A 23,238-nucleotide genomic window follows, 5' to 3' on the forward strand; every position below is an offset into this window, starting at 1 on the left:
GCTAACTCTGTCCTCTAATCTTCAGGCAAGCTTTATTTCTTATATTACAAACAATATATCACCACAAAGGACAGCTTCTATCAGACATGGGCAAAACTCCTTAGGAGTAGACAGTTACAGATTATCATCATGCAGTGTTCTGGTTAGCTGGGGGACAGGGTTGAAATGTCTAGTCAAGGATATCTAGTTTGAGAACCAGCAGGTGAACTGCCCTGACAAAATACAAATCTCTGGGAAAGATTCTGGATTCTGGACCAGTAACATCTATTAGTCTCTCTAACTCAGAGCTGCTTGTTTTTCACATTAAGTTCACTCTGTGTGGTCACAATTTCTTCAACATTCTGGCTAATGGCTGTTTCTGGGAAAACTTTCTGAAGGTCAGTAGCAAAGCACTCACCAGCTCCCGCTGGTGAAGTGCATCTGGGAGCCATAGTCAAAATGGCTTTTCCTCCATGCTCATCCCCTCTCTAGTCTCTGAACACCCACTGACCTAGATTCTCAGCCCAGAAGACTCAGGTATCCTTATTAGGAGATTGTCCACTTGCTGGTACAGTGAAGATAAGCCTGATAATACTGAGAGAAAGTCGTTGGTACCAAGATTCATCTTCACTGTGCAGACACATGCAGAACCCTTGAGATGAGGGTCAGTTAAGTATGTCACAATAGTCTTCCTGGCTTTGTCAACTGTCCTTTTCCCATGTGGATCCCAAGGCATTGTAACAGCAACCATGACTTAATGTGAAGTAGATGGAATACTTCTTAGGACCACTGAACATGAAGATAGAGCTTGAAGATTGTTCATTTTTTTTGTTATAATGATAAAAGGTAACTTAATGAGGAGTTTATTTTGAAAAGTTCCAGGCCTCTATATATCCATAGTTGGACTGAAAACACAGTAGTAGGCAGCTAGAGCAGGAATCCAAGAGATCACACCCCAGATATGAAATGGAAGCAGAGAAAAGTAGAAGTGGAAATAAGTGGAAACAGACTATAAACTCTCAAGAAACAGCCCCAGTGACATACTTTCTCCAGCAAGGCTACTAGTCCCAAAGTTTCCATTAATCCCAAACAGTACCATGAATTTGGGAACAAGTATTCAAACACATGAGCATGTGAATGACAGTTTTTATTCAAAGTACAGTGAAGAGGCTTTGGCAGACATTTTCCTGAGCAGACCCACTACTGCAGGGAAATAAGGGTGGCTACTTTCACTGTGTTAAGACCTTGAATTTACAGCTTACATCAAATTTAGCCATATAATACATTTTCGTTTAAACTATGTCTGGATTTTTATTTTATAAGATATTTTTATTCAATAGTCATAGTTTCATTATTTCAAAGTATCTTTTACAGTTTTCACAAATTTTGTGAAATTTTTTAAAAGCACACAATCACCTAATCAATTTATCTTTTTGTTGTTTGTATTGAGAGTGTGTACTAGACCGTATAGTTTCTTTTGAGCAATTTAGGATGACAAATTATGGCAGAAGAGAAAAGCACTTCAGTGACTATTACAAGGATGATGTGGTCGCTGTATTTTTTTAAGGTCTATTGAGTTTTATTTTGTGTAGGTATGTTTGCTTGCATGTAAGTATAAGCATCATGTATGTGCTGGGTGCTTGCAGAGATGAAAGAAGGGAATTAGGTTTTGAATTGGAGTCACAGATGGTTTTGAGGTGCCATGTGGGTGCTGAGAACCAAATTTGTGTCATCTGGAAGAGCAGCCATGCTGTTAAGGGTTGTGCCGCCTCGCTAGCTCCCCGTCCTGGTCCTGTGTTCGTGATCTTAAGGCTTAAATTCTTATGCTAATGGTTTCTATATCTCAAATTATTTCATTCAAATTATCTCATACCTTCTTTATGTGATTCATCAGAGAAAGAAAAGTATGTGAAAGCCAGTCGTTCCGTGTATTTCTATAAGTCTTTCCTTGTAGAACACATAATTTTAGTATATCTCTTAGTGCTCCGTTCTCCATATTTAATGTTCACATATTGTATGCCTTATCATTTTTTCTGTCTTATTTCCTGCTTTCCATCTTGTGCTCATGTTTTATAATATAGACACAACTAATCTCATTCTTTTATCTGCCATATATCTCTAAATCTAAATCTTGATATAAGAAATATCATTGCTTTTGATATGTCTATAACATATTACCTACAATTGCCCTGAAAATACGCTTCTAAAAAGTAAATATACATAAAAATAGATAAAGGACCCAACCCATAAGTGTGAAACTCAAGAGAAAATTTCCAGTTAAAAATCAGCCATTATAAGAAATAGACCTTTTTTTTTTTTTTTTCATAGAAGCAATTAAGGCACCTCATGAAATTCATTCCTTCTTTCTGGCATTAATTTAACTCATATATGTTTTAATGGTAACACAGGTTCTAAACTGGCTTTTAAAATAATGTTAAATGATTTTTCACTTTTGTCGTTTTTTCATTTACACTATGTATTTTTTTAACCTTTATTTTCATAAGTCAAGAGGACACATCCTATTTTTATTACATTTTTAAAAATCACCTTTATATTTCTCAAAATACTACATAAGTTTCCATTTCCAAGTGGAGTCAAGTTTAGGTTATATATAATAAGTTTTGAGTCTTTTCTAAATAAGGTAAGGATGTGAGCATGCATTCCCATCTCTCATTCTCCTACTTTCTGACATTAAGAATATAAAATCCATTCCCTCGGGAGCCATCATATGAGGACACTCTGCAATATTGTGTAGCATGTCCTCAAGGAGGCATCGCTATGGTAGAAACTGATCTGAGCATAAGGAGGCTGTTTCTTCTATTATCCTTGAAAATCAGTCAAGCTTAAAGGGAAATTCAAAACACCATAACTCAAACAGATATGAAGGCTCTAGGTAGTCATTACAACTGATCCACAGCTGTGAATATTTGGGTGCAATCTTCCTGGATCTCATCATAATGGGGAGCTTGAAGATTCTTTAAAAAATACCCTTTTATGCTTCATCAAGTAAAATCAATAAATATATAAATATACATAGACAAAAATGGTAATGTAATATTCATGAAATGGTGTATGTAACATTTAGCATAGTAGCAATGCAGAGACCAAGAAAAGAGCATGAGAAGAAAATAGTATGAAGGTTAACACCCCAACTCACTTAATAGAGTAGGACTTCTAGCCATGGAGGGAAACCTGTAAAAGACTTATTTCACTGATGATGCTAATTTCTTTGAATCTCAATGTACTGCAAATTTTCAGTGCATGGATTTTCATGAATTGTTAAGTTTTGAATAAAATCATTCTTTATTTAAAGATGCACTGTGAAGAGCAATGGGAACCCAGAATTTCATGGACACATTTGTAAATGCAAAGCTATTTCCCCTGTAGACTAAGTTTCCTTACGGACTAAGGAAATTACTGCAATTTGTTTTGATTAATCTCTACATTTTCCTACTTATATTTTGCTATGGATACATTCAGTTTTTTCTTCTGTTAATTGAGTGTCAAATAATTGCTTAAGAAAACATTTGATGTTTAGAGAGACAGTGGAGATGATAAAGGAGTGTCCATGTACCTTGCATTCCATTTTATTTATTTTTAACCTTTAATAGTTGAACACTTTATCTGTTTTAATTAAATAAGAACTATTTGTTACTATAAACTAATGGCCACATATTATCATATTGTCTCAGCTTTTTTTTTTCAAACTATAGAAGACCATTCAGGATTCAATTATTTTAAATATTTTCTCGGTCATCGCTCCCTTTTGCCAGGTTTTTAAGCTTTCTTTGCTATAAATAAATAAATAAATAAATAAATAAATAAATAAATAAATAAATAAATAGAAATATGTATTTATTTATGTGTTTGTGTCTGTAATTTTATATTCATATGTCCACTTTTATGCGGGTGCAGCAGAGGTCAAATGTGGACACTGAATTGAGGGCATCGGATTCCCTGGAGCTAGAATGCAGGTAACTGAGAGTTTCCCAACACCATGTGGATCCTGGAAAAAAACTCAGTGGGTTTCCTGTCTGTTTGTTTTGTTGCTGTGGGATGTCCTTCTGGTATACTGTGAATATGTGTTTCTCTCCTTGATTGACAATAAAGTTGTTTTGGCCTATAACCAGGCAGAATAAGGCTGGGCTGGAAAGCCAGAGATACAGGGAGATGAAAGATTAAAAAAAGGGCAGAGTCGAAGAGACCCCAGCCAGCTGCCCAGGAAGCAAAACATGTAAAAAAATGAGGTAACAAGACACAAACCATGTGGCAAAGCATAGATAAGAAATATGGGTGAATTTAAATGTAAGAGCTAGCTCGTAATAAGCCTGAGCCACAGGCCAAGCATTTATAATTAATATAAGCCTTTGAGTGATTATTTGGAAGCAGCAGCTGCAGAACAGGGCAGGACAGAGAAACTCTTTACATTTTGTTTTGTTGTTACTTGTTTATTTGTTTAAAGTTCAGCAAGAGCTCTTACTGCTGAACCATCTCTCCTGTCCTGACTTAACTTGCTGTGTTTTGAGGGATCTTCAACACTGAAGAATGCTTGGTCTTTTTGGTCTCTTTACAGAATGAATCCATTTTGGAATCTGTCTGGTATTTTCTAATTGACTAGATCCTGCTTATTTATTTGGAGGAAGAAGAACACATACACTGTATCAAAGATATTTATTGCCTCAGCTATTTGCTTCAGGCATTGATCATTTGTGTGGGGGTGCTGGCCAGAAATTTCCACTTAAAAGCTCCTGGACATCCTACCCTGTACTCTCTGAAAGGAAGTTGCTATGCACAGGCCTCATTTAAGAAATATATATTACCTATTAATGAGTAGAACACATCTATGAAATATTTAAAAGTCTTCCACATGGAATATATCTTTTTGTACATTTATTCAGCTATTTATGATTTATTCCAGAGAGGTTGTTTTCACCTGTATTTACTTCATAATGTTTCCAATAACCCAGTCCTTTTTCATTTGTTTTGATGAACATATTCTTACAGCGTGTGTCCCTGTGTGCTTCTCCATTAGGGTTCTGTGTTTGATTGTTCAATTCCCATCATGATAGTGAGCTTTTGTTGTTATTTATACTTCTTTAGTTAATGATATTCGATAATTCTCAAGGTTCATATTTTTTGTATTTTTTTCACTTTTTCAAGAACACTTAAATTTTCTAGTGGTCCCTGCTTGCTCTCATCTGAGAACAAAATTAGAAAATAAGAATTTTAAGCTAAGTGTCCATATTTCTGTAGTAGTGAAATTGCACCTAGATCCTCCTTTAGCACATAAAGAAAAGCATGTGTGTACAGTAACTATGCATATACACATATATGTCAATATTTCTATAAGTAACCATCTGCATCTATACTAAACTAAGTAGGAGTTCATGGTGATGTTTCTTTCGCCCATGCCTACCACATGGATCATTCTATCCTTGTTATGCTGTCTGTAAATAACCTCTCCAACAGTGAGCAACTAGACTGCTACCATCTGCCATTCACTCACTTGTTAAATTCTGTTGTTCACTTAGTGTGTATACTTTTTATGAATGTATAAATTTCCTGAAATAAGTTGTTTAATTTTTGTTTAATTAAAGTTTCTGGCTTTAATCTTGACACATTAAGAATTTAGAAGAAAAGTAAAATCCACCACCTACTATGGGCCATATCAAAGAAGTGCTTCTCAAATAAATGAGAGAAGGTCAGACCAATCTCCATTTAAGGTTCCAGAGAACATTTATAAATCATCTGTGAATGCAGAGAGTAGACCACATAGAAGTATTCTAAGGAAGAAGAAGATCGATTATGTGGCTACAGACAGTAAAAGGAGGTAATCAGAATCATGATATATTTAAAAGTAGATACATTTTTTGCTTGTTAGTACATAGAAGAGGAGAAATGTGCAAAGGAAGCCAGGACAATTTGATCTCCCTAAGCAACATTCTAGAAAATTTCCAATTGTATCATTTTACATTTAACTTTTTTTATATATTTCTGTAAGAAGATCCATAATCATATGTTTTTCTCAAAATAATATTTAAAGCTTCATTTCTTCCAGTAAAATAAATTAGAAATTGTACTGGTTTTTAGAAATAGAGTGATGGTACACCAGAAAAACTCAGTGACTTTTCTTGAACTCATCAGAATATTGTTATCTACTACAAAGTGCCACGATATCTGGGAAGGAAATCAAGGAGGCATAGATGAGATCTGCCTATTGGAGACAGATCTAAAGCTGGTTCTGAAGCTTCTCCATTTGATGGTAATCTTGAAGAACTATTGTATAAATATAAATTAAGAGAAGACTGGAAAGCTTCAGCACTTGAAATATTATAGACAGATATGGAATACATTCGTGAAGAACTTTGTCATCCAGAACTTTACCAGGTTCTCAGGATTAAAGATTCTAGGATGTTTCCTTTAGAACTCTGAGAAGGGAAAGAAACAGGAAGCCAAAGATGTCTTCAGGACCTTGTCTCCAGTGGCAAGATTTTGTCTGAGCTTGCTCTTGACTTTGGAAATTGAATTTAGCAAGAGAAGATAGGTTTGTATTTGAAACAATATCAACATCTTGGATCAGAAAACCTTTCCCATAAAATTACTAGAAATCAATATATGTTGTCTGTCTCCAGAATGGACACAATGATTGATGGAACAATAAAGAGAATCTCAAACTGGATCCTGAGTTATATAAGAGTATAATATATGATGATGTTGATATTTCAATCTAGAACAGGAAAATATCAAAAATTAATGAATGGAGATAGTGTAATTTTATGTTTTTGTTTAGGAGAAGTAATAATAACAAAAACATATCAGCAACAACCAAAGATAAGATTTCAAATACATTCAGTATTGTCAAAGCTACAAATTAATGTCATGATTATCCTGCACAGGATTCTTAAAAACCTGAACTATAGGAACACAAGAAATTGTCTTAACTGTGTCTCAAAGTTAGTACTATAAAAAAAGACATGGTGTGCTTCCTCAAATAAAAATAAAAGTTTTCATGGGGAAATATCCTAGTGACAAACTCAAAAGGTACTCAATATGTTTGGGAAAAAAAGATAAAATTAATATTATAAATTAACTAGAAGGTAAAATTTCATAGTAAATAGAGGTTTTCAGAACAGTGACCAAAACATGAGAACATGTTATTCAATGATGAAATTGATGATGACCGTGAAAATAAAGCACTTCAGTGTTGCACCAAGCATACCATAGCATGCTGTAACTCTCTATGTCAATATAAATGTATAATAGTGATAACATTACAGCCATAATCTCTCTCAAAGGGATGTTACAGAAAAGGAAATAGATAAATGTCAAAGTTGGATAGGAAAGGATCGTGTGAAGTGCATGTTAACTAAAAAATTCTACAGCTATGATGGATATAGAGAAGTATTTCATCATAAACCAGGAAGGAGGTTGTACAATTTATAAGTCAGCCAGAAAAAAATGATGTTGAGCACTTTCAAGATTATGTAAATCTTTCTTTTGGTTTCATTAACTAAAAGCAGGACAGGGGCAAGAAAATAAGCTACACCTATTTTGAATGTGATGGTATAATCAGCAGCTGTTGTATCATCTGTGTCAAGAAGGCCTCTCTGCAAACACATCTATTCCTAGAGAACATAAGATTGGAAATACATCCGAGTCTTCCATATGCAATGGTAGCTTCCTAAATGGGAAACAGAGGATCACTGATGGAAACAGTGAAAAGAGGACATGGTAAACATTTTTTCCTACAACTTTGAGTGACATAATACATGAGTCTCATTTACCAACACTCTTCAAATAATGTGTTTCTGTGGCTGGTTGTGGTGGATTTTCTTCTGCACTAGTGTTTGGGAAATCTTAGAAAGGCAAACAGCAGTGATGTTGTTCTCCCCCACCCACACCAAGACATGTCTGGCCAGCATCTACTAAGCAAAATGGATGAAAAAGTAAATGTATTAGGACATAATTCATTATGTATGAGTGCCCATTCAAATCAGCGTATTTGCTTGGCTACTAAAGCTGGTGTGTGTGTGTGTGTGTGTGTGTGTGTGTGTGTGTGTGTGTGTGTATGTGTATACTCATTTTTGGTTTTCTGTTTGTCTGTTTTGGCTTAATTATAACTAATTTGTGATATGAATATGAATTTTTTGGCTGATTATTCCTAAAAGCAACATGCTATTTTATGGGGCTTTATTTGTGTGTAGAATCAAATGTGGGGATACCACTTTTTATCCCTATGCTAGAATAGCTAGGAAATAATTTTATTTCAACAGTTGCTGAGCATCATGTGATTGAAGATAGTCTGTACTCATAGGAAAATAAATGACTGTCCAGCACAAAAACCTATCCTGAAAGCATGCCATTTTAAGACAAGAAAATAACAAAGCAAGTATTACTAATGGATGAACTTGGAATTATGGTGGAAGAAATTGTCACCCTTAGGTGTCTCTGGTAGTAGGAAAGGACTCATGAAGAAAAAGAGGTTCACACTGGATATTAAGGACAGGAGGTTACGAGCTAAGTCTGTGCTGAGTTTGCTGGATCTGCCAAGATGAGACTATTCTCTCCCTACTGACTCTGAGTTGCCTGATGGAGGAGTTACATAGACAAATAAGTAGAATTTTACTTTCAGCCAAAGGCAGTATTTCAAATAGCAGTGAAAATAAGTAAATGACTTAAGAGAAAAAAACAAATAAAAAAAACAAAACAAAACAGCAACAAAAACAATAACTCTTTTTTTTTTTTAACCTGTCTTCAAATTTTACTTCCTTTTCTGACTTGCAGTTGTTAACTGGTGCTTACTGAGGATTTTCACTTGGTAAAATTACAGATGTATCCTGGGACTATTTTACAGTATCAAGTTTTTCTCTGTCACTTGTATTTGGTAAGTAGTTTTGATCATACTGCTGTTTTTAATGTGCCATATTATAGGTCTCAGAGTAGAGATCTAATCAATTAGTTGATTCCTGAAAGATTAAAATCCAATGTAGGATGTAAGACACTAACAAAGAGACAGATAATTGGGGAGGCACAAATGTTTACATGTCACTTGAGTGGAACAGTGAATAAAATACTATCCACTTTCAGAAAGAAAAAGCTACTGAGAAGTTCACAAAAGAGAGTGAAAGCTTTTAAGCAGATTGGGAAGGGAACTTAGAGGCAAAAAGGAACATTTTCTTATCATCAGGTAAAGTTAATAACCACTGCTTTTCTTTTTTTTTTTTTTTTTTTTTTGGTTTTTCGAGACAGGGTTTCTCTGTGTAGCTTTGCGCCTTTCCTGGGACTCACTTGGTAGCCCAGGCTGGCCTCGAACTCACAGAGATCCGCCTGGCTCTGCCTCCCGAGTGCTGGGATTAAAGGCGTGCGCCACCACCGCCCGGCACCACTGCTTTTCAATGAGACAATGGATCTAATTATTTGACTAGTTATTTGTGACACCCATTTCATGCATGAGGATTCAGGGAATCCACAAAGTCTGTTCCAGAATATTATTCAAAAACACCAAATTACCAGAAATGTAGTTTCACAAGTGGCGTGTGTGTGTGTGTGTGTGTGTGTGTGTGTGTGTGTGTTTGTGGGGGTGTTGCACATGATGTTGAGGGGAGAAATATGAATGCAGTAGTAGTGTACATGTGAATGTAGGTGTTAAACTTTGTGGAGTTCATTAATTCTTTCCCTCTTTATCCAGGTGTTAAGGAGCTAACAGATAACTAGGCCTGCGTGTCCATCACCTGCACCTTCTGAGACATACCATGGAATTTAAAGGTGATTAAAATTAATTACATATAAAATCTGCAGTGTGGTTATTTACTGACATTATTATTTTCTTTTAAAATATCAGTTTGATATTTGAAAACACTAAACAGATGGACTCATAAGTTGCACATATAGAAATAGTAAATTCAAGTTCTTTCTGTGGGTCTTTGCTATACTGAGTTTCTCTTTATACTATATGAGCACAAGACCTCATATGATAATAAATGATTAGTGAACAACACAATACATATCTTACTGGACAAAAATCACCAGGATCTGCATCTCACTTTATAAACTAGCACACCATGGAGAGGTCCAGAAGTGTTCTAATCCACCAGGATTCTTCTATGCAATGTGGTTGTATAATTAGATAAATCATGCAAGATTTCAAAAATAAGGAACATGATCTCAAATATAAGTGTAATTATCTGACATTGACTTCATAATGGTACCTCTATCGTGCTTTTCATTGTGATTTCATTTGAAATAGCATTTATATGTAAGGAAAAGGACCAAAGTTATTATCAGGTGCCTGGGGTGAACTGCATTACCATTTAAAACTACGCCCATTTATCCCAGATTATTTTTAAGACATATCTTTTAAAATAAAATTTTAATGGAATCATGGTATTTTTGTCTGCTTGTCATCTATTCAGATTATAAGAATGAAATATTATTAGCATAAATCTAAAGCTGAATAGCCATAATATTTTTCACAAATCCTTCACTGTCTTTGTTTGTTTCTGTGTATTTCTGGCATGTTCAGTACACAAGTATTTGGAGATTTTCATTGATTCTCTTGGGGTGCTCACTTAAATTTATATTTGAATATAACCACATGTAGCATGGATTCATTTACTTCTAAATAAGAATTCTGGAGTTTTTTTTTTTTAAAAACAAAAATATTCGTGTAAGGGGAAATGTCTTGATGTCCTATCCCAACTCTGGGGTCATTACCCGACCTTTTGTGCCTGCACTGTGCTGTCTTTCAAGCAGGGACATTGAGTCTGAAAACAAGAGTGTTTTCATTCATGTTGGTGTTCACACATGCATTCAGGATTCTATTTTTAACTGTGTAAGCCATTTTGTAGTTCAAAAATAACACGGCTCTGAGCAATTTTTCTTGTTTGTCTTTAGTGTTCCTGAGACTGAGGGCCATGATCCCTGGCCACGAGGTCACTGAGAATCACTAAATTGTTCAAAGAGACTGTTGATGGAGAAATAAGCAGAGATAATTATCACTGCCCGATCCTACCAAAGAACCATATGTCCAAACACATTGTCCTTCTTCAGCTCCACTCCCCTCTTACCCCAGAATGACTTCTGATAATGAACAACATCCTGATGTTGTCTTGGGAAAGACGCTAATAGAAACCCAGGTTTTCTATGGAAGACAAATTCACTTTTATGGGAAATGTTTCATAACTACTTAAATATTCACATTCTTTTAGTCTGCACTTGGGGAGTCATGGAAATAGAGTTTGTGGATCAACATTTTAAATAGTTTCCTTCGATACGATGCTCAAAATTCCTGAATGTCATAGTAAGGTTACTTATTGGATTTCAAAGAGACAAGGTCCTTGCTTACTGATTATGCTCTAATAACCTCTAATTTTTTAGATGAAATGAGCATACCTCAACAAAGAAGTGGTTATGGAAATCAGTTTCTTACTACTTAAATTTTTTAATACTGTGAAAATAAATCTTCTTAAAACAAATTACAATCTTCAAAACCTAGAAAATTCTACTTCTATTTACAAAATTAACTAAGACAATTGAGGAGAGTATTTTAAAATAAAAATCGAAGCAAATTTCCATGACAGAAAGTGTCATGGGTAATGGAATCAGCAAGATGACAAGATACAGATATTTTTAACAATAAAGGTATAGAATAAAAATTATCTGAGGTATCATCAAAGGCAGTCATTGTAGCTCAAAAATGAAGATCACAAAATCAAGGTAACTATAATATGACAGAAATTTACAGCACATGTTTCTTTGACAGAAAATTTAACATTTGATTTATAGATTATTTGAAAAATTAACTTTAAATACAGTTGAAATTTCATATAAAAAATTAATAAAAATAACACAAATAAATAAAATTTATGTCCAGATAAGTAAGGGTATACTCAAGAATAATTGGTAATATTGCTCTCAACCTCCAATTAATCATATTTGATGATCTTAGTATCCAAATTATTTTCCATGGGAGAAAAAAAGTCTAAAACCAGTACTACAAAGCAATTTACATTTACAGGCATTTTATTAACTCTCTAATTATTATACATTCTAAGCAATACATTAACTTTGTGTCTGCTATGTTAAGTATTGATTTTTAAAAACAATGAGTCTTGAGCTTGTGGGATGTGTCAGTGGTCAGGGTCAAGCATGAGAAGGAATCACTGGGACTAACAATAGAAGACAACTGAATCCAGCAGGTTGTCCTCTGACTGCTACATGTTCATCATTGTGTTTATGTGTGTGTGTGTGTGTGTGTGTGTGTGTGTGTGTGCACAAGATGAATAAAATGTATAATAAAGTATGACTCTTAAATTTATAACAGTTGATCTTTTCAGTGAATGCTATTAACAAATAATAACAAAATTTATATGTTAAAAAAGGCAAGCACAGAAATATGATTTGCATTGAAAATTGTTGCTATATATTTGGAAAAAGAAGAAAAGGATAAATAAATAGAATGCTTTGGCAACAGTAGATGAATGCAGCTAATTTACAGAATTAATGGGAAGAACATCTATTACATATGGACATTTACAGACCACAGAGGTAGATGAAAGGCCTTGGGACTGGAACAGTTGCAGATGAAAGGACAGCTGACCACATGCCTGGAAAGGACAATGGCATCCCTTTCAACAGAGAATGAAAAAAAAATAGTTTGGAAATTACCTTTTAAAATACTTTGGAGTTTTTGTGTCAAATTTCTATAGCTTTGATGAGGTCATGTGAAAATGTCTTTGGAAAATTATGGGGGAAGGAGAGTTGAGAAGTCAATTACCATTCTCTTCCAGGCCCACAATAAAACAATGCTGGGAAGATTACTGTGCTTCTGATTTAGAGTCCAACATTCATTTATTCTCACATACCAACTAAAGTCCCTTCTGCACCTCAACACTTCTTTGTAATCAACTAATCTTAATTCCTATAATTCCCCATTCATTTCAAATAAACTTTCATATCCTCTTCTTTCTATAAGCTTTCTAATGTTTTCTCTCACGTGTACAAATGCATATGCAAAATAAAGTCAATTTTTATCAAAATAGATTTGATTGTAGTGCTACTTTGCTTAGGCTTGCTTAGAAAAGTCCATTAACTGATGTTTTTACTGATACTCTCTATTAAGTTCAAGTTCTTTGTCATAAATACTATAATGTTTATCTTTTGTAATAGAAGATCCATGTAGTGCTGGTTGTTTTATTATTAAAGACAATAATAAATACAGTGTAATTAAGGTAGTGACATTTATTTCAGGTGTAGAACATTTAAATCTTACTAATTATTTTCAGTTTCAATTTTAATTTAATTGGGGCATGAGTTTTTGTCTACATCTTATTTTTCTATTATCTGTTTAACACTGTCTGTTTGCCTCTTATTCCTTTATCTCATCTAAATTTATTTTTGGAAACTTGGGAAGGAAATACTTTATTCACCTTACAGTTTGTTATATCTTTTTCTGATTTTATTAAGCTGTATTGGTTGGAGACAAACTTTAGGAGGTTTGATATTCTTAGGAAACTACTTTACTTCTGAATAGTAAATGCTTTACTTCATGACTATTATTTTCTCTCTAAAAGAGCTGCTATATAGCTTACAATGTTTACCCATTCACAAGGTCACCTGGTAGAGAGGAAACAGGTACTCTGTTCTTCGCTGTACTTCTCACAACTCATGTACACACACACACACACACACACACACACACACACACACACAGATACACACACAGATATACACACACACATACACCCACACACACACATACACCACACACACACACATACACAGATACACACACACACACACATACACCCCCTCCACACACACACATACACCACACACAGACACACACACACACACACTCAAACACACATTTGCATTATTTTCCTCCTTCATTTTCTCCCTCAAACATCTCACATTTAACTCCCTGTTCACTCTAAGTTCATAGAATCCTTTTTCTTAATTATTGATCTAGATGAAGATAGATAGAAAGCTAAATAGATACCTTTAACTGCATAAATTGAATTGAATCTTTTATATAGATCTCCAAAATTTCTGAATAATGAAATCGTACTTCTGGTGTACATCTCTTAATTCTGAGAACAAGTTATATCCTAAAATGTTGACTTAGGTTTTTACTATGCCTACACTCAATCCCACAGTTGCATGTGAACACACCTGTAACTTAGATCAGTTAATTATACAGTATACAACTGAATGATTTCTGGTTATCAGAATCATACTATACAACAAACTTTGATGTATTGTTTCTACTTATTTATTTCCAATGAATAACTGTTTTTCAGCTAGTTCCTCTTTAATGTTACTAATTCAATCCAGGTCTTTATTCTCATTCACATTTGGTCACCTTATTCATGGAGGAATGTTTCCTGAAGTCCTATAACCTCTTCGCCCACTGGCTGACTATTGTCTTGTATGGGAACAGGCCTTCTCCAGACACAAGCAAATGCACTGTCTGCCTCCTGATGTTGCCATCTTCTGCCATCTCATAGTACTTCTTCACAGGGAAGCTCATCTATAGTGCATCTGTAGAAAATGAGAGTACAAGTAAAATGCTGTGGTGTTTGTTTGCTTGTTTTCCATATCTGGAAACATCTTTATTCTATGAACATATAAAATTGAGTGTTTGGCTAGAAATTATTTCCCTTCATCAGTTTCAGACCTGGTTTTATTGTCTTCTGTCTTCTACAGTTGCTGTTGAAAACCTGGGACCAGTTTGTTGTGTGAATCTCTTGTATAAACTATCTTTTATCTATGGAAGTTGTCTCTGAGGAGGTACATCTGCAGCAGGGCTGAGCAATGTATAACTGGTTCTGAGTGTGTGTGAGAAGCAGGTCTGTAGGTGTCACAGACTTGGTAGCTTAAAATAATGTGTATTAGTTTTCCATTCATATCTGGAAAACAGAAGTCTGAAATGTACCCCACATTGCTGAAAGCCAGGATTCGACAGGGCTGGATCTTTTTGGAATGTCCAGAGTGGAATCCCTTCCCCAATGTCTGTGTCTATGAACATTGCTTGACTTTTGATTTATAAAAAAAAAAAAAAATTCAGTCCAGTTTCTGCACTTATTATGCACTTAACCCCTTCCAGAATCTCTCTGTCTTCATCTGTTTCTGTCAGTCAGTCAGTCAATTTGTCTGTCTGTCTGTCTGTCTCTGTGTGTGTGTGTCTGTCTGTCTCTCTGTCTCTGTCTCTCTGTCTCTGTCTCTCTGTCTCTCTGTCTCTCTCTCTCTCTCTCTCTCTCTCACTCTTGATGGAGTACTCTTGGTCTACCTGTATAATCCAGGATAGCCATGATAGTTTGAAGCTCATAATTGCATTATACTTTCTGAGTATCTTTTACTGTGTAGGATATTATATTCATATTACTCATGTTTGCATTCATCTTCAGATTCAAATGTTGACATAATCTTTTGAGAGGGTGGGGAGTTTTCAACCCTACAGCAGTGACCTAATAGTAAGACTTTTCTTGAAGTTTGTAATCATTTAATAGCTAAATCCAGGAAAGACATGAATTTAGATTACAAGTTACAAGTTGATTCCTGGCCTCGTGTTCAAATTCTCTCTATTTGTTAAATTTGGTTACAGTTTTCCATTCAACCAATGAAAATTCTCTGAGAATGCATAGACTGGTTATCTTAGTTTCCATGTATTGCTCTTAACAGTGGTTATAAGAACTGAAGATTTAAAAAAAAAATAAATTCCGGTGTTATCGATTACGGGAGTCATGAATGCTAGCATGTACTGCTTACTGATTCCAAGTTAGTATTTCACATGGAACTGTTCATTAGATTCTAACAGCAATCTCATTAGAATTGTTCCCATTTTCCAGATGATGGATAACTTGAATACCTCACAGTCCATCATAGTCTGATGTTAGGGATAGGATTCAAACTCAAGGTCTTTGGAAAAGTCCACACATAGCAGAGGGGAACATGAGGGCATATTTCCCCTTGGAGCAATTTTCACTGCCATAGCAGTGTCCAAGTAGGAAGATGAATAGGTCTGAATAAGAGTTCAATGTAGTAAGAGTAAGAAATATTTTTTGTGAAAGACTGAGACAACTTAAAAATGAGTAACTAGTATTTAAAAATACAGTAGTCTAACATTTTTAAATAGATAGGAACCAATTGTTATCACTGAGAGTGACTCAATTCTGAAATATTGAGAATTATTTTTGATTGGCTCTGATCATATTTTCTGAAACATTGAAATGGTGTATTTAAACTCCAGAGTCTAGAATAACTTCTGTGCTTTACAGTCCTGAAAATCTCTGCCAGGATATGCACTGGCTGTGGAGTGTAGTTTTGTTTTATTTCCCTGGGTGCAAGTAAGGAAAATAGTAAGCAATCCCCTTTGCTCCATTATTATATTTCCCAAAAGGAAAGACATTAGGGTTTAATTATTGCTCTTCAGCTACTCAAAGCAAATTAATTAATTTATGGGATTTGGCATGGTATAAAGTTGGGCACAGTAGAAGGACCTGTAGCTTTGGTCAAGCTAAGAACATGGATGTGGTCCTTATTCACTCCATTTATTTCAGTTTTAAAATAACTGATCCTAATTTAGGGAACAGGGGAGTCTTTGCAGGGCTGCTTCAATGAATTCATCTGCTTTTGGTTTGTGGCCCCTTTCCTCTTGGCATTTCCAATTTTCCTTGCTATGCAATTCTTTAGCCAGTGGCTAGATCCAATCACTCCATGTTAATAGCACAGCATTTCACTGTTTTCTTTCCATGCTCCCAAGCAGTAGCACTTTTCCCTCCCTTGACTCTTCCGTAGTTTGATATTTCTCACACTTGTGATTTCATTTGTTCAAATTTCTATACCATTCTAAATTCTATACCATTCTTGGAGTCTTTATGTTTGGACATTAACTATCATGTGTGTGTTGACCTATTTTGAATGCATGCCTTCTGAAACTCACAACAACAGACCTAATTTCATTTAAAGTACTGTCATTAAGTGATATCTCAAAGATTTTAAGCTCAATGTGTTCACAGCACAGATAAAAAGTCTGCTCTGCCCCATCACTCAAATTAATTAACTCTAACACACAGCCTTTTGTAGAAATAACATCTGAAATGACCAGGAGCTTTCAAGATTTGCCAAGCTATTCATTCACAAGTTGCACTGCAATTTAGAATCACTTGCAGCAGGGAGAATGGTGTGTGTTAAAAAGATATGATGCCTGATTTCCATACCACAGTTTATTTGGTGTAGCAAAGTGTAAGTAGGCATCCGTGTTTCTTAAACATTAAGCCATGAGATAGGATAGCATGTAAATGTAATCCCAGAATTCCTGGGGGCTAGGCTATGCTGGGCAAAATGATACCAAGTCTGATTCCACCAGGGGCCATGTAACATGACATTGCCTTAAAAGAAGGAAGGAATAAACAAGGAAGGAAGGAAAAGAATGGTTGGGTGGGGAAAGAAAGGAAGAAGAAAATACAGAAAGAAGAATGAACAGAAGGAGAGATCTAAGTGAACAAGTAACTAATTGCAGTCAGAGAAAAGAACAGTGCTCCCCACCAATCAACAGTCTAGAGGTTACTGACTCCACAAATCACTGTTGCACATTGTAATTTTGATGAACACTGTAATTTTCTTGGTAACCAGGATGTACATTTATGTTTGAACCTTACCGGTTTAGCTAAAGGCTGTGTTGCTAGCACACTGTGCTATAGATACTAACCCATCTATATCACCCTGAAATCCTCTACTAGCCAGCAGTTTTGATGATACTTGTAAAACCTTACATTTCTCATTTGCTGGGAATTGACATCCCTGTGACTGAACTTTATTACTCATACCAAATTTATTTTCTGAAAACAAAATTCCCAATCTGATACAACTGTCCCTAGAAGCTTCCAGAGAATCTCTTAACTGGTATACTACATCATCTTGATAATATATTTCTGGTCAAACATTTTTAGAAGTTTGAAAAAAAATAAACAAAGGTGGTGAAGATGGCATTGAGGAGCATAAATGACTCTGAATTCCTGTTTTTTTGTTTGTTTGTTTGTTTTGTTTCTCTCTCCCATATTTGTTACTGTTAATAAAAGGGACTACAAAACGACAGGTCTCTTATGTCAAGAGCATTTTCAATTAAGTTATGATAAAAATAAAACAAATGAATCATGATTACAACAAATCACTCTTAGTTTGGGGTGTTCAGTTGTTATTGTTTAAGCAAGAGTTGATTATATATTTCTGTATAACAAAGGAAATACTACAAATGGCTATTAAGGATGAACAATTAACAAATGGCTTATAACACCTGAGCAACCAAGAATAATCATCAGTCTCAGTGTTTCATCTAGACTGGTTTCTCAAAATTACCCCTAGTTATGTTGAGTGGAAACTGTTCAGAATACATCTAGTCAATAAGATTAAGTGGTTCACACTCTAACTGAACAAAAAATAAACAAACAAGTTGAACATCTGTGTTTCCAGATGATGGGAATTTAGAACTCCTCTGTTCACTGGGTTATGCAGTATTTTGAATCTGAACCGATTTCAGTTTTATTCCAAAGATGGATGGCATTGTGTAGCATCCCAAACCAATAGGGACACTTCTGAATGCAGAACACTCTCTCAAGAAGCAAAAGGGCTTAAAACCTTGTGGTGTTTTCGATAATTAGAAAAAGTATAATCTCCATTTTCTCATTATCTCTCCTTTGAGAAATCACTCAATCTGTATCCTTCTGTCTAGCATAAACATTAAAATTTAAAGGTCTTACTTTTGAATATGTTCATCCATTTTATACAGAGAAATTAGAAGAAATATAGCTGTGGTTGCATGTAACGCAGATAATGAGTACGGTCACTACTTGGTGTCCTTTCTTTGTGTGATCCTTTTAACTCTGTGCATTCAAAATCCAAAAGATGAACTCTTCTGGCCCTTAGGAGGTGGACCCAGGGCCTCACATATTCTAGGCAAGTACTCTACAACTGAGTTATTTCCCCAAACCCTTAACTTTGAAGTCACAACAATCCTATCTTTACTTCTTATTCAGGCCCAACTTCTCTTCTTGTGCCAATAATTATCTTTGTTACCTTAACTTGACCTCAGGCCTACAGTAGTGTGAATTTTGGGAAAGATTGTTCTCTGAGATTTTTAGGTGGATTTAAGAAAAGGAAAAGTTGTTTCTCAAAGGACAAATCTTAAGAGTCTTGGGAGCTATCCGCAGCAAGGTTTTGACATCAACTGCGGGAAACTTCTCTACAATGAGAAAGGATAATCCGGACCATATGAGAGAAAACCATTGGTTTTCTGATTTCTAACTTTGTTTGGCCTGACAAATTAATGGATGCCTTTTCGTCTTAGAATTAAATTGTGCTACATTGATTGAGCCAGCTTTTCCTAAAGCTATGTTAGTTGGACTTATACCTATGAGAGACATTTATTCAGGCACCCTGCTTTTTTACCTAAAATGTTCTATATGGTTAATCTCTATGGCCTAAATTCATATGCATGCATACATGTGTGTACATGCATATGTGTGTGAATAAAATCAAGTGTTTTCTTATACAAACACTGCTTTAATAGTGATATTTAAAAGCCAGCCAAAGCCTGTACAAATGCAATGCCGAGTGTAACCAATGGCCTCACTAGCATGGGATAATAGAATACTAGTTTTAATTTGATCATTTGTCCCATGCTTAGTAAAATCATAAGACCTCAAGGGCCATTCAGGAAAAAGGGTGGGCTTGTTGGCATGGTAAAATATTTGTAGAGATTAACTCAGAGAAACTGACAGAATCAGATTCAACAGTTAATATGACAGGAGTGGTGAGAAAAAATTTAAAATATTATTACCTTCCATCATGCTTCTCTTCTCCTTCCTGTCTTATCAACGCAGCTAAGCAGACACCGTCTCCTCTGATGTTTCTCGGTGTCCTTTGAGTCTCCTTACACTCCTATTTGTCATCCTGTCCATGATGCTTTCTTGCTCACACACTTTTTCCACAGAGCCCCCGCAAACATGTATCTTCCCCACAAAGGATCAGTTCTCTGATGAGTCTCTCTGTTTCTACTAGGATCTCCCCCAAAAAAGCTAATTACACACTTTGTTAAATAGTGTCGCCAACACCACATACACACTGACAAATAATGCAAGCAATGCTATCCTATGCCATTCATATGAAAGGAGCATCAATAGTGTCAGAAAGACCTGCTCTCATAGGCAGCCTGCCTTCGGTTCTCTTCTTACAAAACTGAAATAATGTGAGATCTGAACAGTCTGGGGAGACAGAGATGCATCTGCAGTTTCTGCTCACACAGCAACTCATCCAACCTGACAAGTACTAGCATGTGAAACTGAGTGATGGGGAGAGGAGGACACAAAGAGAGCTGGCAAAGATGTCTTTTCAGCCATTCACAGTTGCACAGGACCAGGAGGAAACAAATCTGCCACACAGGCCTTCTGAGCAGAGAGTATGCACATCTCCATGAAATCCTAAATGTAGTCATTTATCATCTGTGATGAACATTAAACTCTTAATGTTCTTGCATCTCTTAGGAAAAACAGCTTTATTTTGGGAAACACTTAAGTGATTTTCATAGACAATATTTCAGAACAGCCTTAGGTTGACAGCAACACTCTACAGAAGTTAAATAGCAAATGCGTGATCCTTCCACCTCCACATATGAATGGCTTTCCCCACTATGAGTAGAAGTACAAGCGTATGCAGATAATTGTGAATGAACATGATCCCTCATGTAAGGGTGGCTTCTTCCTACAGGAAAGCATATTGAATAGTCTTCCAACATGGCTGTACTTCTCTGCCTGAGAGCATCATGGAGAATCCCACAGCTTCTCAAACTCAAAAGCATATTTTACTATCAATGATTTAGATTTTTATCAGTTAGTAGCTTTGAAGAGGTCTCCAGTGATATCTTGAAGTATAATGATACCCATTGAATTGAACAATTATTTTCCAAATGCCTCCTGCAAGTGAGTTGCTGGGACTGTGTGAGATTTACAGACAATTTCTTTCTATGACTAAAATAGGGACTATGTGAATATAAAACACCCTTTTGCTAATTTGCGACATTTTGTAAAATCAAATGCCTTTTCAAAATTCAGCTGCCAACCTAAACCACATATAGTTAACAATTAAGATTAATTTTGTTTTGAAACATGTAGAAGATAAATGTAACCAAATATCATTAAAAGTGAAGAAAGTCCTTTCCTGGCATGGAGTCCTGGCTTTGCAAGTGGCCCTTCTCCATGTGGTTGCTTCACCATGAGGAGTACAAGGCTTACAGACACATACCAGGTATGGAGGTGCAGTCAAAAGAGGAGTGAGAGGGTGTCAAAGCAAAGAGTAGACCATGAGGAAGAACAAAGGGGCATCTTTGGGCAGTCTGTGTCTTTCCCCCCTCATATGTAAAGTTAGTTCCTAGAAGAGTTTAAGAATTAGAGTTTGAAGTTGTCAGCCACTTCTATGGCTTCTTTGATGCTAGATCTTACATCTTACTGTGTAACACTCACGTTTGGAAGAAGCAAGAACAGCTAGAAACTCTAGAGTTTCCCTTCCTGCAGGAGGCCCCAGATCTCTGAGGAATCACAAGGCAGGTAACACTCATAGACTGCCTTACCAGTCAGACAAAGGGCATTGCACTGCTCTGAAATGCATGCTGTATGCTTGACTAAGAATTTAATCAGAAAGTTGAATATTATTTTGTTAATTAAATTAAACTAAAATTATAAATTATCATACAAAAACACAGCTTTCCTTCTGAGCATTCTGCCCATGCTTTGGGTTGATACACTCCTCCCCCGATACTTCCCACCATCTCCTTGCCCTCCTCCGTCCACTCTTCCTTGTGCCCTTTTACCCCAGAATTCCTTGTTTCACAAAAAATGATATACTTTAAACCTTCAGTCACTTTATGCTCTTTAATTATGATTAGAAAACTACCAATAAAATGCATAATATTTCAATATGAGAACCAGAAAATTGATATTTGCTACCATACAGGTAGTGTGAGATGACTTATGTGGCTATAACAATAGACAACTCAGGAATGTATATTTTCCTGATGCAGCTGTTATCAATGGGCAGGGTCCAACATTCGAGGCTGTCAGTACCTGGACACACACTACTTTTTTTTTTAAATAAATATAGGCTGTATCAGGCACCTTCTAGGAAGGAGTGCATTAAGGAACTTAGAATTCTGGGGATTTCCTTGACTGTAAGACATTAGTCACCCCAAAGTGCAGGCAGCACCTCAGTGATGCTGAGCCACCCTGATGTCAGGAAAACAAGTCAAATTCTCTTGTAGTGGTTTAATTTCCTTCAATTGAGTTCCCAATCTGTATATTCTCAGAGGCTGAAGAAAGCAGTACATCACTTCCATGAAAACTCACCTGCTAACCCACCCCAGCTCCCTTCCTTTTCTATTTCTTCTTCCCATCATCCTTTCCTTTTGTTCTGATTGGAAAATTAGGGGTAGCATGCAGGATTCTACTACAGCATGTGAGTTATACATTGAATTGAAGCAAATAAATCAATAAAATAAGCAATTATTTTGATTCAATTTATTAGGTCCAATTCAGTCTTATAATATTTTAAACTCATTCAGATGAGAACATATCAATGCCTTAGAGAACAATTCCCTGTGATCATTATTGAAAGGCACATAAAAGTCTGCATTTGTACTTTGAATATATTTGCTCATATTTCCAAATAATTTAATGTTGTGCTTGCTAACTTTAGTCTATAAGAACTTTTTAGCTGAGTAACATATAGGGAAAAACATGCCAAAGAAATGTGTTATATATTACAGAAAAGTTATAACTCTCCAAGCACACAGCAAAAAAAAAAAAAAAAGTAGTTCATGAACCAGAGTTCCAAGTAATTATAGTGAGTTCATTAATTTCAAAGAGAGTAATTGTCATCTATAGAACAGAAAAATGGCAAATGTCAGTTACTCTTGTACCCAGTGTTAACAAGGTAACAGGTTGTTTTGCCATCATGATGCTCTGATAAAATGTGGTGAGGACAGTTTACTTCTGTGTTATTCTTTTCAACAAAAGATAATAAGAGTCTACCATAATAATTAAAATCTCCTGCCATTTCAGAGAAAAGCATAAAGGAGAAGGAATTGAAAACCCATTCTACAAACCTGTGCTGTTCTTCAAAGCCTTGAAGCTTATGAAAAGCAAGGGAGACAAAGACAACACTTGGCCAACCACTCTACGACTTCAGTGTGAACTCAGAGTGGCACCTTCA

General features: G+C 35.6%; 1 long non-coding RNA gene across 2 annotated transcripts; it reads left to right on the top strand.

Annotated features, from left to right (window-relative positions):
* Positions 1 to 3,879: 3,879 nt before the first annotated feature.
* Positions 3,880 to 23,238, top strand: LOC131894724 (uncharacterized). Of its 2 annotated transcripts, none has more exons than XR_009374989.1 (4): positions 3,880 to 3,953; positions 8,764 to 8,863; positions 9,668 to 9,744; positions 23,088 to 23,238. It is a non-coding gene; the product is annotated as an uncharacterized LOC131894724 (long non-coding RNA). The 2 variants fall into 2 exon arrangements; XR_009374988.1 differs by lacking the exon at positions 23,088 to 23,238 and adding an exon at positions 10,873 to 11,094.

This window comes from Peromyscus eremicus, chromosome 17 (assembly GCF_949786415.1).
Source record: "Peromyscus eremicus chromosome 17, PerEre_H2_v1, whole genome shotgun sequence".
Lineage (NCBI taxonomy): Eukaryota > Metazoa > Chordata > Mammalia > Rodentia > Cricetidae > Peromyscus > Peromyscus eremicus.